Source organism: Plecotus auritus (assembly GCF_963455305.1).
Source record: "Plecotus auritus genome assembly, chromosome: 1".
Lineage (NCBI taxonomy): Eukaryota > Metazoa > Chordata > Mammalia > Chiroptera > Vespertilionidae > Plecotus > Plecotus auritus.
The window spans coordinates 972,001-985,989 of record NC_137770.1 but is presented as its reverse complement, the minus strand read 5'-3'; positions in this window follow the sequence as shown (position 1 = coordinate 985,989).

Below are 13,989 nucleotides of genomic sequence, written 5' to 3'. Positions count from 1 at the left end.
GCCCAGGAAACACAGAGTCACACAGACACATAGTCAAACACTCAGAGTCATAGACACACACACACACAGTCACACACACAGTCACACACACAGTCACACACTCGTTTCTGGAAAAGACATTCATTCACACGTGAGCAGTGATACAAAAGCATTCATGTCGTTACACACTGTACTTTAGGAATTCTATATAATAAAACGGGGTTATATGTCATGCTCTTGGATGCCATATGAAATAAATATGTAGTGTGCAAGCAACTATTATTTCAACACTGACCACAACCTGTGAAGATCAACAGTTGTATTTCTCAGTCCACTGAGTAGGAGCTCAAATTAGGAATTTAATCCAAACTTTGCTAGATTGCTACAAAATTAAAAATATGACGGAAGTAATAGTGAAAACCTTCCACCAAATAAAAGCCAAGGACCAAATGGACTCAAGGGTGAAATCTATTACAGTTTCAAATAGGAATTGATAACTTTCTATCAACTCTTATTGAACTCTTCCAAGAATTAAGGAAAGAGACAACATTTCCAAACACATTTATTGAGGAGACCATTACACTCATATCAAAGCCAAGTAAAAACATACAAAAATGACAGGTCAATATCCCTGATGAAATTACATGCAAAACCCTCAAAAATATACTAGGAAACTAAACAGCACACTGACAGGGTCATTTACCACAATCAATGGGATACTGTCCTAGCATGCAAGGATGGCTCAACGTATGTAAACCAGTAACTGTGCTACATCTCATGCACATAATGAAGGATAAAGTGTACAGTCGTATAAATAGATACAGAATAAAGCCTTTAAATTTGAGAATCGCTTCAGAATTAAAACTCTTAGCAGACTAAGTGTAGAAGTGATGGGCCTCAATACACTAAAGGCCACATTTGAAAAGCCAACAAGTGACATCATGCTACACGGAGAAAAATTCAAAGCTTTTCTTCCTACATCAGGAAGAAGACACGCCCCCCACCCCGCACCCCCGCCGCCTGTGACTATTTCTATTTGTAAAAACAAGAGGTCCTTGTCAGAATAATTAAGCCAGAAATGGAAACGTCAAATGTATAAATCAGAAAGAAATGAGTTAAAATATTTCTCTTATCTGTAAGCAGATGACAGGATCTTGTACATAGAAAACCCTAAAAACTGTATGAGAAGCTTATAGAACTAGAATCCAGGAAAGATGTAAGATAGGAAACCAACACACAATGGCTTGTGCCCCTGCTCCCTCTCAACAGAGTGTCTTCATGACTCCAGGAAACATGTGGGCTGTTTCAGAGGAAAGTGAGGGAAGGAAACGTGAACTGGCTACACAACAAAGAGATGACAACCTAATGAAACAAGAACCCGGGACGTGTGTGTCCTCGGTCTTGGTTAACCCCCCATCATGTTCCCAGGGAGCTCTCCCCGCAATGTGGCACTGGGTCAGGTGCGGGTTCCAGTTGACTCCCATCATGTTGTCACAAGGGTTACAAGGGTCACATGCAGACATGAGCTCTCCAATAACAAGACTCTCATCACCTAAACTTAATTATTCCTAAATCATTTCGGACATCTTCCCCTCAACACACCTGGTCATGATGGAGGTTCTTCTATGTCCCAAGGCATGGAACTGGGTCTACAACAGAGTCTAGAGAATGAACACCCCAAAGGAGGCCGTGCAGCTGCTACACGTCCAGCACCAAACTGCCCTGAAGGAATAGGACCCGGAGCTCTGTCTGTGTCTCTCTAGTTCCTGCTTCTGGTTCCCCGGGACCCTACAGATCCTCCTCTCTCCCCCAACACGTGGTTCACTGGATCTAGGCTCACACTCTGGTCTTAGTTTGTCATCTGATCACTTTGTAAGGGAAACAGTGTCAGATGGGACTTCTGGTCTCCTGAACATGAGCCTCCTGCAACAAATGAAGACGTTAAGTGCTGAAGGAAAATTGAGTAGCATTCAAGGTTGAATTCTAAACAAACTGAAAATATATTTCAAAACTGAATGAAGCCATGCTGGTGTGGCACAGTGGTTGAGCTTCGACCTGTGATTCCATTCCTGGTCAGGGAAATTACCTGGATTGTGAGCTTGATTCCCAGTAGTGACCATAGAGGAGGCAGCTGATCAATGATTCTCTTTCATCCTTGATGTTTCTATCTGTCTCTCCCTCTCCATTCCTCTATGAAATAAAAAATATATATTAAAATAAATATATGACAGGGTGTGGGTTTGATTCCCAGTCTTGGGAGATATGGGTGGCAAATGATAAATATGTTCCCCACCAGCAATGCTTCTCTCTTTCTCACTTTCTTTCTCTGTTCAATATTTCTATCTCACATCAATGTCTCTCTCTCTGTCTCACTCTCTCTCTATCTCTATATATCTCTATATCTCTCTCCTTTTCATTTCTCTAAAAATCAATGAAAATATCCTCAAGTAAGGACAAAGAAAAGAATCTCTAAATCTATAGTATATTTATATCTACATATACAACTATAGCTAAGCTATACATATAAAAATCAATATGTATATCTATATGTATATCTATATGTATATCTATATGTATATCTATATGTATATCTATATGTATATGTATATCTATATCTATATCTATATCTATATCTATATCTATATCTATATCTATCAATATCCATGGGAGCAGAGGAACATTGATGTTATCCCTAAAGAGTCAGTGATTGTGCCCACATCCTACTTCCTGACCATCTCCTGCAGCACAGCCCCTGCTGTGGAAGAAGAGGCCCCTGGGCACGATGACTAGGACCCCAAGGAGGGCCTGGTTCTCTGAGGGCACAGTCAGCACCTCCTTCTAGGAGGAGCCCCAGAGACCGGGACCACCCTCACCTCTTGCCCTTTGTATGTGCAGACACCTCCCATATGCAAATGCCCACATGGCCACCAGACACACACACAGTTGGAATCCACTTAAATGCAGGGCCTCCTCACCCTGGAGAATACTTTCTGGGGGACGAGGACCTCTCCTGCAAGACATGACTCCCCTGTGGCTCTTCCTTTTCCTGCTGTCAGCTCCCAGATGTGAGTGACTCAGGGCTTAGACGTGAGGAGATGGGGACCCTGCCTCTGAGCCAAGAACTCACTGTGTTCTCTCTGTCCCAGGTGTCCTGTCCCAGGTGCAGCTGCAGGAGTCGGGCCCAGGACTGGTGAAGCCCTCGCAGACCCTCTCCCTCACCTGCACTGTCACTGGTTACTCCATCACCAGTGGTTACTACTGGAGCTGGATCCGCCAGCCCCTAGGGAAGGGGCTGGAGTGGATGGGGTGCATACATAGTAGTGGGAGCACATACTACAGATGGTCGCTCTCTGGGTTGACAAGGAAAACATTGTAAGGATTCCCATCCCCTCACTGAGAGCGATGTCCCCCACCCTCCACGCAGTGCTGAGCGGGGAACACGGTGTCCAGGACCCAAACCTCACCTGAGGGTAATCAGCCCCTCGCTCTGCCCCAGGAGCAGCCCTTTGGGGGCAGTTAGCCGCTTGCCTCTCACTGACATGGCTGCACATGGAGGATTAAGGTCCGACCCCTGTGGGCGCTGCCTCTCTGTGAGCCTGGAAGTGCCCACCTCTCCGTGTGCCCCAGATGGAGGCAGGAAGCCCTGCTGGGCCCTGTTCCCCATGGGTCCAGAATCTGGTCCAGGGGACGGGTCCCAACACCTGTCCAGCTTCTCCTGGAGTACCACCTGCATCCTGAGAACCTGCTGAAGGGAGACCTGGTCCCACCCACCTCTGCTGTGCCTCCAGCTCCTCAGACTCCACCCCATCCTCCCCCTCTGTCCTCTGCCGCCCACACTCTCACCCCATGGGGCCTGCACAGGACGTCCCGTGTGGATGTGTCTGCCCTCTCCTTCCCGCCTGGTAGGTTTGGCCACATATGCAACCCCAGGTCACCCCCTCATGCCCATCTCCTGTGCCAGGCCCTCCCTGAGACGCCAGTGGCAGGGTCACTCAGCCGCCCTGCTGAGCCCATGAGTGCTCACTTGTGATGTCAGGCCATGGGGGCCCTGTTGAAAGCTGCTCACTGTCTTCACTAGCAGAGAGGTGTGGACAAGGAACTGGAAAGGCTGGTGACCCTTGAGCTCTGGCAAAGGTCAGGGCTGTGTACCCACCATTTAGTCCAGACAATGGTAGCTGAAGCAACTTCCCCACCAGACAGTCACGTAAATCCTTACTGACAAGACAGTCTGCCTGTTACTGGAAATTGCCTGCCTAAGGGCTATAGGTGTGTCCCAAACTGAATAAAAGGATGGCGAGGCCAGAGCCCAGGCCCAGTCCTTCCTCTTGAGCTGGGCTCCCGCCTGGTTAACCAATATTTTCCAAATTATTTCTTGTCTCATCCCTTTCATTTGCGTGCGGCCCCTCTTCCAGAGCCGGAACCCTGAACCACGCGGGGTCGTGAGAATTAACAGGGTCCCTCCTGTGTCAGGTGGAGACACAGCTGAGCACTGAGCTCAGAGCACCTCCAACAGCTCACACTTGGGCTGAGGGAACCTCTAGGGGCCCATGAGCTCAGAGCATCGTGGTGGACAAGCCCATGGCCACTGAGGTCAGAGGGCAGACAGAGAAGGACTAGGGCCTGGTCACCTATGATGTTACCAATGTCCTGCTGACCAGAGCCCAGGTACACATGGAGCTCTTTGAATCCTAGAAGTACAGGGAGAGCTGGGCCAGCATGGCTCAGTGGTTGAGTGTTGACCTATGAACCAGGAGGTCACCATTCAACTCCCAGTCAGGGCACATATCCAGAATGTGGGAAACATCCCCATTATGGAGCATGCAGGAGGCTGCCGATCTGTGATTTTCTCTTAACACTGATGTTTCTATCTCTCTCTCCCTTCCTTTCTGAAATCAACAAAAAAAATTTTTAAATAAATAAATCTATCTATATATATATATAAACAGGTGATATGCAAATTAGTCGGGCGTCACGACTGGCTCCAGGAGGCTGCATCATGACCGCTCAGGAGGAGCTGCGTGTGCAGCTGGGTGGGAGGGGACTGCGTGCCGCCCCCACCCCAGCAGACACACACATACCAGGGCTGCAGGCATGCTCTGAGCTGGGATGCACAGCATGGCTCAGAGTACACCCCAGTGGTTGGCAGCAGCGGCTGGAGCAAAGCAGCGCGGGTCCCAGATGCCAGAGGGGAACCGGTGCTGGTAACAAGGAGAAGGAAGGCATATTCTTGCACGAATCTTCCTGCATCGGGCCTCTAGTACATACTTAAAATGTTGCAGATTGGATTCACAGTGGAGTCATATATGGGAGGCAACTGATCAATATTTTTCTCTCACATCAATATATCTCTCTTTTCTTCTCTCTCTCACCTTTACTTTCCCTCTAAAACTGAATGAATATTTCCTCAGATGAGGATAAAGAAAACTATATCTATAGCTATACCTTTAAGTACATCTACAAATACATCTACATCTACACCTTTATGTCTATGTCTATCTCTACATCTGTATCCATATAAGTCAATGAACATATTCATAGGTGAGGATAAAGAAAAGAAGATCTACCTATGTCTATCTCCATATCTATATCTATATCTATATAGATATCTATATCTACATCTATATCTATATCTATATCTATATCTATATCTATCTCTGGAAGAAGAGGCACATTGATGTTAACCCTAAGGAGTCACTGATTGTGCCCACATCCTACTTCCTGACCACCTCCTGCAGCACAGCCCCTGCTGTGGAAGAAGAGGTCCCTGGGCACAGTGACCAGGACCCCAAGGAGGGCCTGGTTCTCTGAGGGCACAGTCAGCACCTCCTTCCAGGAGAAGCCCCAGAGACCAGGACCTCCCTCACCTCTTGCCCTTTGTATGTGCAGACACCTCCCATATGCAAATGCCCACACGGCCACCAGACACACACACAGTTAGCGTCCATTTAAATGCAGGGCCTCCTCACCCTGGAGAATACTTTCTGGGGGACGAGGACCTCACCTGCAAGACATGACTCCCCTGTGGCTCTTCCTCTTCCTGCTGTCAGCTCCCAGATGTGAGTGACTCAGGGCTTAGACGTGAGGAGATTGGGACCCTGCATCTGAGCTCAGGACTCACTGTGTTCTCTCTGTCCCAGGTGTCCTGTCCCAGGTGCAGCTGCAGGAGTCCGGCCCAGGACTGGTGAAGCCCTCACAGACCCTCTCCCTCACCTGCACTGTCTCTGGATTCTCCATCACCAGTGGTTACCACTGGAGCTGGATCCGCCAGCCCCCAGGGAAGGGCCTGAATTGCATGGGGTACATCAGGAATGATGGATATACTAACTACAGCCCCTCCCTCAATTGCCGAACCTCCATCTCCAGAGACACGTCCAAGAACCAGTTCTCCCTGCAGCTGAGCTCCGTGACCACCGAGGACACGGCCGTGTATTACTGTGCAAGACACAGTTAGGGGAAGTCAGTGTGAGCCAGACACTAACCTCCCTGAGGAGGCAGCAGAGCTGGGCTGCAGGGAGCGTCCAGGACACCAGGGGGCGCTCAGGACCAGCTCAGGGCCCTGACCAGGAGCAGGTGGAGAGTTAAAGAAAGATACCATTTGCTGCTCCATCTTAAATTCCTTTTGCTCTGAGGCTCAGCCACAGAGCTCACAGGAAGCCCTGTCCTAGGTCTAGTTTTAGGGATTGTGTTTGTGAACAAAAAGGGGGCTCTGTCCTAAATCTGACAAAACTCAGTGACTGAAAGGACCCTCACAGGAGGCTCTGATCACACATTCCTACCTGGGCAGCCCTGGGGGTGGACACACCTCAGGCCTATGACTTCTTTACTAAAAGGCTCCTCTTTGCCTGAAGCACCCTGTCCATGGTTCCTGTGCATCTGGGTTAACACACCTGTGACATCAGCATGACCACCCTCAGGAGAGCACCTCTTGGCCATCTGTGTGTCCACTTTGGAGACTTACCCATTTAAGCCCTTTGCCCACTTTTTAATCATATTGTTGTCTTCCTTTTGTGAAGTTGTATGAGTTCCTGTACATTTTGGAGATTAACCCCTTATCAGACGTACCCCTGCTGCTGCAAATGGTCAGAGTTCTTTCTTTTTCACGGCTGCATAGTGTTCCATGGTGTAGAAATACCACGGTTTTCTTATCTAATCCTCTGCTTATGGGCAGTGAGGCTGTTTCCAAACCTTAGTTATTGTAAACTGCACTGCTATGAACATAGGGGTGCATGCATTCTGTCTGATGAGTGCTTTGGGTTTCTTAGGATGTATTCCTAGAAGAGGGATCACTGGGTCAAATAGGCATTCCACTTTTAATTTTTAGGTGGAACTCCGTATTTTTACCATAATGGCTGCCCCAGTGTGCATTGCTAATGCACTAACGAAACTGATGAACAAAAGTAGACCCAGAGCCATAGAACATGAACAGACCATGGAACCTCAGAGGGAAGGCAGGGGAGGGGGTGGGAAGAGATCAGCCCGTGGACTTGTCTGCGTATGTGCCTCACCCGGGGACACAGACTGTCCCAGAGAGGAGGGTGTTACCGAGGCGTCCCTTCGGATAAACTTAACGGGAAGGGGCTGGGACATTTCAGGTAGTTGCTAGTGAAGAGACTGCTCCAGGCCAGGGGGGCCGAGGGTAGGCACCATCATCTGACCTTATCTTAGCACAATTAAGACCCCGGGGAATTAGCCACACAAATCCATGCAGCTGCAGATCACACCGCACTGCCTTCCTTCCCCAGATTCCTGGAGCCGGGGTACAGGCCTCACGGGATCCCAGATGTGGTTCTCCTCGAGCGGCAGCAGCAGCAGCGGGGTGTCTGCCTGGCAGGTCGGTCAGGAAGGGGGTTTCGGTTTGGGGGGCGTCGCTGTCAGAGATCCTTGTGCCCCACCATGGTATTGCGTCCATCGATCCGAGGCTCAGCCCTTCCTCTGCCTTCCTGTGGGGAGCGGAGCGGACTGCACCCAGACTGGGGCCATCAGCGAAGGCAAGCTTCCAGCCATCCCGCACCAGCGGGGCGCAGGGACCCATGCGATCAGCGGTGGCAGCGCGTCCAGCGATCAAGCAATGACCGCAGAGGTCTCTTGGGGGACCCGTTTGTATAGCCTGTTCGCACCCACAGCAGTCCAGGTGTTTATCTTACAACCACGTCAGGGCTGAGAGGGTTCATCAGCAAGTACGCAGGTGAACATGGGTCTTCACAGCAAGTCACTCTCAGTCGGTAATCGAAGGCCAAATCCTTATCTATGGACACACACGCTCAGGGTGGGGGTATGTGTCCTCCATACCACGCTTTCAGTTTCAGGAAAATTAACTCAAACATTTTAAAGCATTTTAAACCTTTTCAGACATTTTAAAACATTTTAGACATTTCTATATGTTACTACCACACAGACACTGGGGTGGTGAGAGTATAGATGGGGGACGGGAGGGAGCAGGAAGGGGTTTATGGGGGGAAAGTAAGGCCTATGTAACACTTTTAACCATAAAGATTTTTAAAGAGAGAGAGAGAGAGAGAGAGAGAGCACCTCCTGTTCACTCTCCTGTCACCCAGTCCCGCCTTGCTCTCTCCCACCTCCATGTCACTCCTCACCTTCCCTCCTTCACTGCAAATGCACAAACGCCGCTGCAAACGGTTATTCTCCGGAGCATTGGAGGTCTTGCTCCCCAACAGATGTCGTCAGTTTGGCTGAAATAAAATCTTATGAACATGCTCTCCATGTTTGGACATTCCTTACACCAATGTGTTGTCTCTTCTTCGTTTACCACACACGTTCACACACGTTCCTCCCGTGTGGAGAGGGCGGTGCACACAATCATAAAACCTGCTGCCTCCACACGATGGTGGTGGTGACTCTGAAGAGTTCGCACCCGTTGGTGTGGGGATGACGCTCCAACCACTGAGCCCACCAGCCAGCTCCATGTGTAAATGATGGAAACTCTCCCCTGTGAGAGGCTGGGAACAGGGCTTGTGCACACGCACAGCAGGGAAGTGGAGGGAAATGTGTGCTTTCGGGAGGCAGCTGTGTGCTTGTGAGAGTGGCAGCAGGTTAGAGACGGAGGCTGCGGCCACAGCGTCCAGCCCAGCCTCTCCTGCCTCCTCACAGGCACATGTTAGAGTTTTGTGGATGATCTGATTGTGGAAAATAACAAGGAGAGTCTTTCAGCTTCAAAATAAAAGCATCATTCAATGCAAATTCTTATTCCCAAACCCCAGAAAGCAACATGGCCCATGGCGGGTGAAGGGGAGCAGAGGAAGCCCCATCCACAAGCCTCTGGGGCACCACCCCTGGGTCCTCATCAAAACCCCGAGGAAGGAGGACTCTCAGTCCTGGAAGCTGCCCCAAAAGGAATGGGGTCAGGGTGACGGGTCTCAGGAAAGGAGGGAGGGAGGGCGGGTCAGGATGGGACCCCCTGTGGCCAGCATCCTTGAGTCCTTTCCCATCTGGGGTCGCCCCTAGGATGACAAGGTCAGGCATGAAGCCCAGGGTCACAGCTGCACCTTATATGCAGACTCCATGCAAATGGGGCTCTCCTCCTGCTCATAAAAGGGGGGGCCCTTGCCCGGCATGTTGGGGAGACACCCAGAACCCAAGTGCCTGAGACAGGACCCCAGCGGCTCCACCATGGACTTGGTGCCAAGCTGCGTTTTCCTCCTGATCATTTCTCAAGGTCATTCTCAGGAGTGGGGAGCGCTGAGACCTGTGCCTGTGCCTGTGTGTGCTTCCATGTGATTCTAAGTCCCCCTGTGTCTCTGTGTTTGCAGGTGTCCAGTGTGAGGTGCAGCTGGTGGAGTCTGGGGGAGGCCTGGTGCAGCCTGGGGGGTCTCTGAGACTCTCCTGTGCAGCCTCTGGATTCACCTTCAGTAGCTACTGGATGAGTTGGGTCCGCCAGGCTCCAGGGAAGGGGCTGGAGTGGGTCGCATACATTAGTAGTAGTGGTGGTAGCACATACTACGCCGACTCTGTGAAGGGCCGCTTCACCATCTCCAGAGACAACGGCAAAAACACGCTGTTCCTGCAAATGAGCAGCCTGAGAACCGAGGACACGGCCATGTATTACTGTGCCAGAGACACAGTGAGGGGAAGTCAGTGTGAGCCCAGACACTAACCTCCCTGAGGAGACAGCAGAGCTGGGCTGCAGGGAGCATCCAGGACACCAGGGGTCGCTCAGGACCCACAGCACAGAGAACAGCCCCAGCAGCAGGGGCAGAGGGAGGTGGGAGGGAAGGGCTTTCCTGTTGGACTCAGGGATTTCCTCTCAAGCTCTCAGCTGCCTCCAGGGACAACTCTTCCTTCTCATGTTCTCACAGCAGACAACAGTGAAGAAGGGGCAATGTGTTTGCAGGTGACGAATTCGCAATGACGGGGACTCTCCTTCACCAAGTCTTGTATTTTATGTTTCTCTTTCTCTACAAGGAGATCATCCTCAGGGCTCTGGTCGTCCTGGGTTTGGGAAACGTTCCCACCAAGAGAGACCCCAGCACTGCCCAGGCCCCTGTGTGCTGACCTCAGGCCCCTGCCCCCACCTTTCCCTCTCACAGGCTCACCTGTCCCCACCTTTCCCTCTCACAGGTCCACCTGAGTTGGAAGTCGCCCATTGTCCTCACTAGCAGAGGGGTGTGGACAAAGAACCAGGACGGTTGGTCAACCTTGAAGCTCTGAAAGGTCAGAGCCAACCACCCACTGTCTAGTTGAGACAATGGTAGCTAAATCAACCTCCACCTTTTAATCTTATGTGAATCCTTGCTGAATCAGTATTACTGGAATTGCCTGCCTAGAGCTATGGGTGGATCCCAAACCTTAATAAAAGGGATCTCAAGGCCAGAGCAAAGTGAAGTCCTGCTCCTTGAGTTGGGCTCCTGCCTGGCCCCCAATATTTCCAAATTAATATTTTCAAGTCTCTTCATTTGTGTGCGGCCTCCTCCAGAGCCCAAACCCTGAACCTGAACCCTGAACCACGCGGGACGTGAAGAGGAGTTCACTACAAACCTGCCCACACATTTCCCTCTCACAGGCACACCTGTTCCCACCTTCCCTCTCACAGGCCCACCTGTCCCCACCTTTCCCTCTCACAGGCCCACCTGCCCCCACCTTTTTCTCTGACAGGCCCACCTGTCCCCACCTTTCCCTCTCACAGGCCCACCTGTCCCCACCTTTCCCTCTCACACGCCACCTGGCCGATCACGACCAGGATCATCCCCCAGGACCTCCCACCACAGCACTCCGTCCTCCCTACCTGTTGGATGAAACACACAAGGGCTTTAATCTAACAGAAAGGAGTGGCTAGAACTGGTCTGTATTTTGAATTTCTAGAGGTTAAGAAAGTAACAACATCTGCAATGAATAATACATGGAGTAAGACTCACACTGCAGATTAAACATACATGAACTTCAAGAAGTCTAAGGAAACTCTCCAAATTGGAACACAGAATAAATTTTCCACAAAATAGCCAAGTGTCAGGAATGTAAGAGACAATAAAGTAGTCAAATATCTATAATAATAAAAGCATAATATGCAAATAGACAGAACAACGGAACAGCAGAACATCCGTCCAGACGACCTTCCAGAAGACCACGCTATGCCACGCACTGGCACCAGGCCAACCAATGGGGAAGCAATGTGATTGGATGGTGGGCCCCACCATTGCCCATGATCGCCCTGCAGAGGGAGGCCCAGGCCACCCTCTGTGGGGCAATTGAAGAGGGGGGAGACTCTGCCATCAATCGCCCTGCAGAAGGCTGGCTGAGGGACCCTACCCGTGAACAAATCTGTGCACTGGGCCTCTAGTATATACATGTAATAGGAATCCCAGAAAGAGGAGAGAGGGGGCCCCAAGAAAAATGTTTGAAGGAATCATTGCAAATAGTTTTTCAGAATTTGATGTAAACTATAAAGAGATCTAAGAACACCAAAGTACTGCAAGAAGAAATGAAAATAAACAACATTAAGTCATGGCACATTGAAGTCCAACTGGTGAAAAAGATAAAATGCCTAAGGGCAGCAAAGAAAAAAACCACACCTGAGTCAAGAAACAAGATTAATAATAACATCAAAGGTCACATGAAAAACTACCAAAACCAGAAGACAATGCAGTGACAACTCAAAGAGCTGAAGGAACGTTAAAGGAACGTCAACATAGAATTCTAAACTAATAGAATATCTATTTCAAAACTGGATGAAATAAAATTACAAAATATCAATTTTGTTTGATGCAGCTAGAGCAGTGCTTGGAGGGAAATGGACAGCATTAAATGCTTATGTTAGAAAAGAATGAAGATCTTTAAAGCGATCATCTAAGCCAGTGGTTGGCAAACTCATTAGTCAACAGAGCCAAATATCAACAGTACAACGATTGAAATTTCTTTTGAGAGCCAAAAACCGACTTCTGCGCATGGGCCACGAAGTTTCAATCGCACTGTACTTGCACGCCTGCACGTGGTATTTTGTGGAAGAGCCACACTCAAGGGGCCAAAGAGCCGCATGTGGCTCGCGAGCCACAGTTTGCCAAACACTGATCTAAGCCTCCACTTTAAAAAATTGGAAAAGGGTGAGAACCAATTTGGAGGCAGAGGTAAATGCATGTTCCTGCTGCCTCCCACAACCACATGAAATGCACAACTAAGATAGAGAACAACCATCTTTCGGGACTAGGGAGGTAAAGAAGAAAGCACACGGAGACTGGTAGGAAGGGTGGAGGTGGGAGCAGGCTGGTCCGACACCCACATGTGGCATGTTTTCAATTGGCAGAGATATCTCAGCTCTGGGGGCCTCCTGTGAGAAGCAAAGTGTCCCAGCACCACACCAGACTCCCAACCCAGGGATCCAGAGCTGGGAAGGGAGGTCCTCAGAACTTCAGGATGTAAAAACCAGCAATGATTGTCGCTGAGGGAAATGGAGGCAGCTGGAGATCCAAGCTGTTCCTCTTAAAGGGCCAGCACAGAAACTGACAGGGTCCCGCCTCCTCTGAGCTCCAAGGAGAAGATGGTGGAATTGGAGGATCCAGGGACATATGGGGAAGACCTGGGTATTCCAGCATTAGGGCAAGAAGGTGGGGTGGCTTTCTCCCAGACAGGGCTGCTCCCAGGGTTCTTTGATTCTGTGCTGGGACCTCCCCCATCGCATAGCTGCCTTGAAGCCATATCTGAGGTTCCATCAGTGTGGCTTCCACAGTTTGCTCTGCCCTGCTGATTCCCTGAGAACCCACCCCATCCAAATTGCAGCCCCACCCAAGGTGTTTGCAGCAGCCTTTCCATGTGATTGGCTTGTCCTGGCTCAGGCTTCAGATGCCCCTAAAATCTCTCAAACAAGCAGCAGCTGGCATCAGCGTGCCCCAAACCTATCAATAAGAGACCCAAGACTGGCACTAGCACCAGCCTGCCTTGCTTCACAACTTGTCCTCGCCTGGGCACTTCCATGCCCAATACAAGTAGCAGCCATCTGCAGATCCCCCTGTAGGTCCTGCTTGGTGGTGTTGTGGAGCGAATGCGAGTGAATGACCACTGGAGTTCAGACCAAATTAAAATTTAGGGAGCCTTTATTCGCCGGCTGGGCGACTGCTCTGCCATTCTCCATGCAGGGAGTCCACATAGCAGCCCCGACCCTTTGTGCAGGACCACTTTTAAGCACATTAACCACATCCTGTTTTTGCAGAGCAAGTAACCCAAGACAAAACATTTTTTCCTAAGCAATGTCAGGATCATGCCATTGACGACCATGTTATTCACAGGGTCATCCTGTTCTTCAGAAAGCTGACAGTGTTCTATGACAGAAGGCCTACGTGCTGGGAAGGGGCCATGAGACCGTATCTCAAGGCCTGGCCTGGTGTCAGCGCTGACAACTCTATCTGGGGCATAGTCCACGGCCTCTCTGGAATGGTAGTAGTAAGCATGCTCAAAAATTCCCACTCTCCAACAGGTGGCCCCAGGCAGTGGCTGACTTTGCATCTTCCAGGAGGACCTAGAGCCAGTGCACCCAGTGGACAGTTTCAGACCACACCAGATTACAAC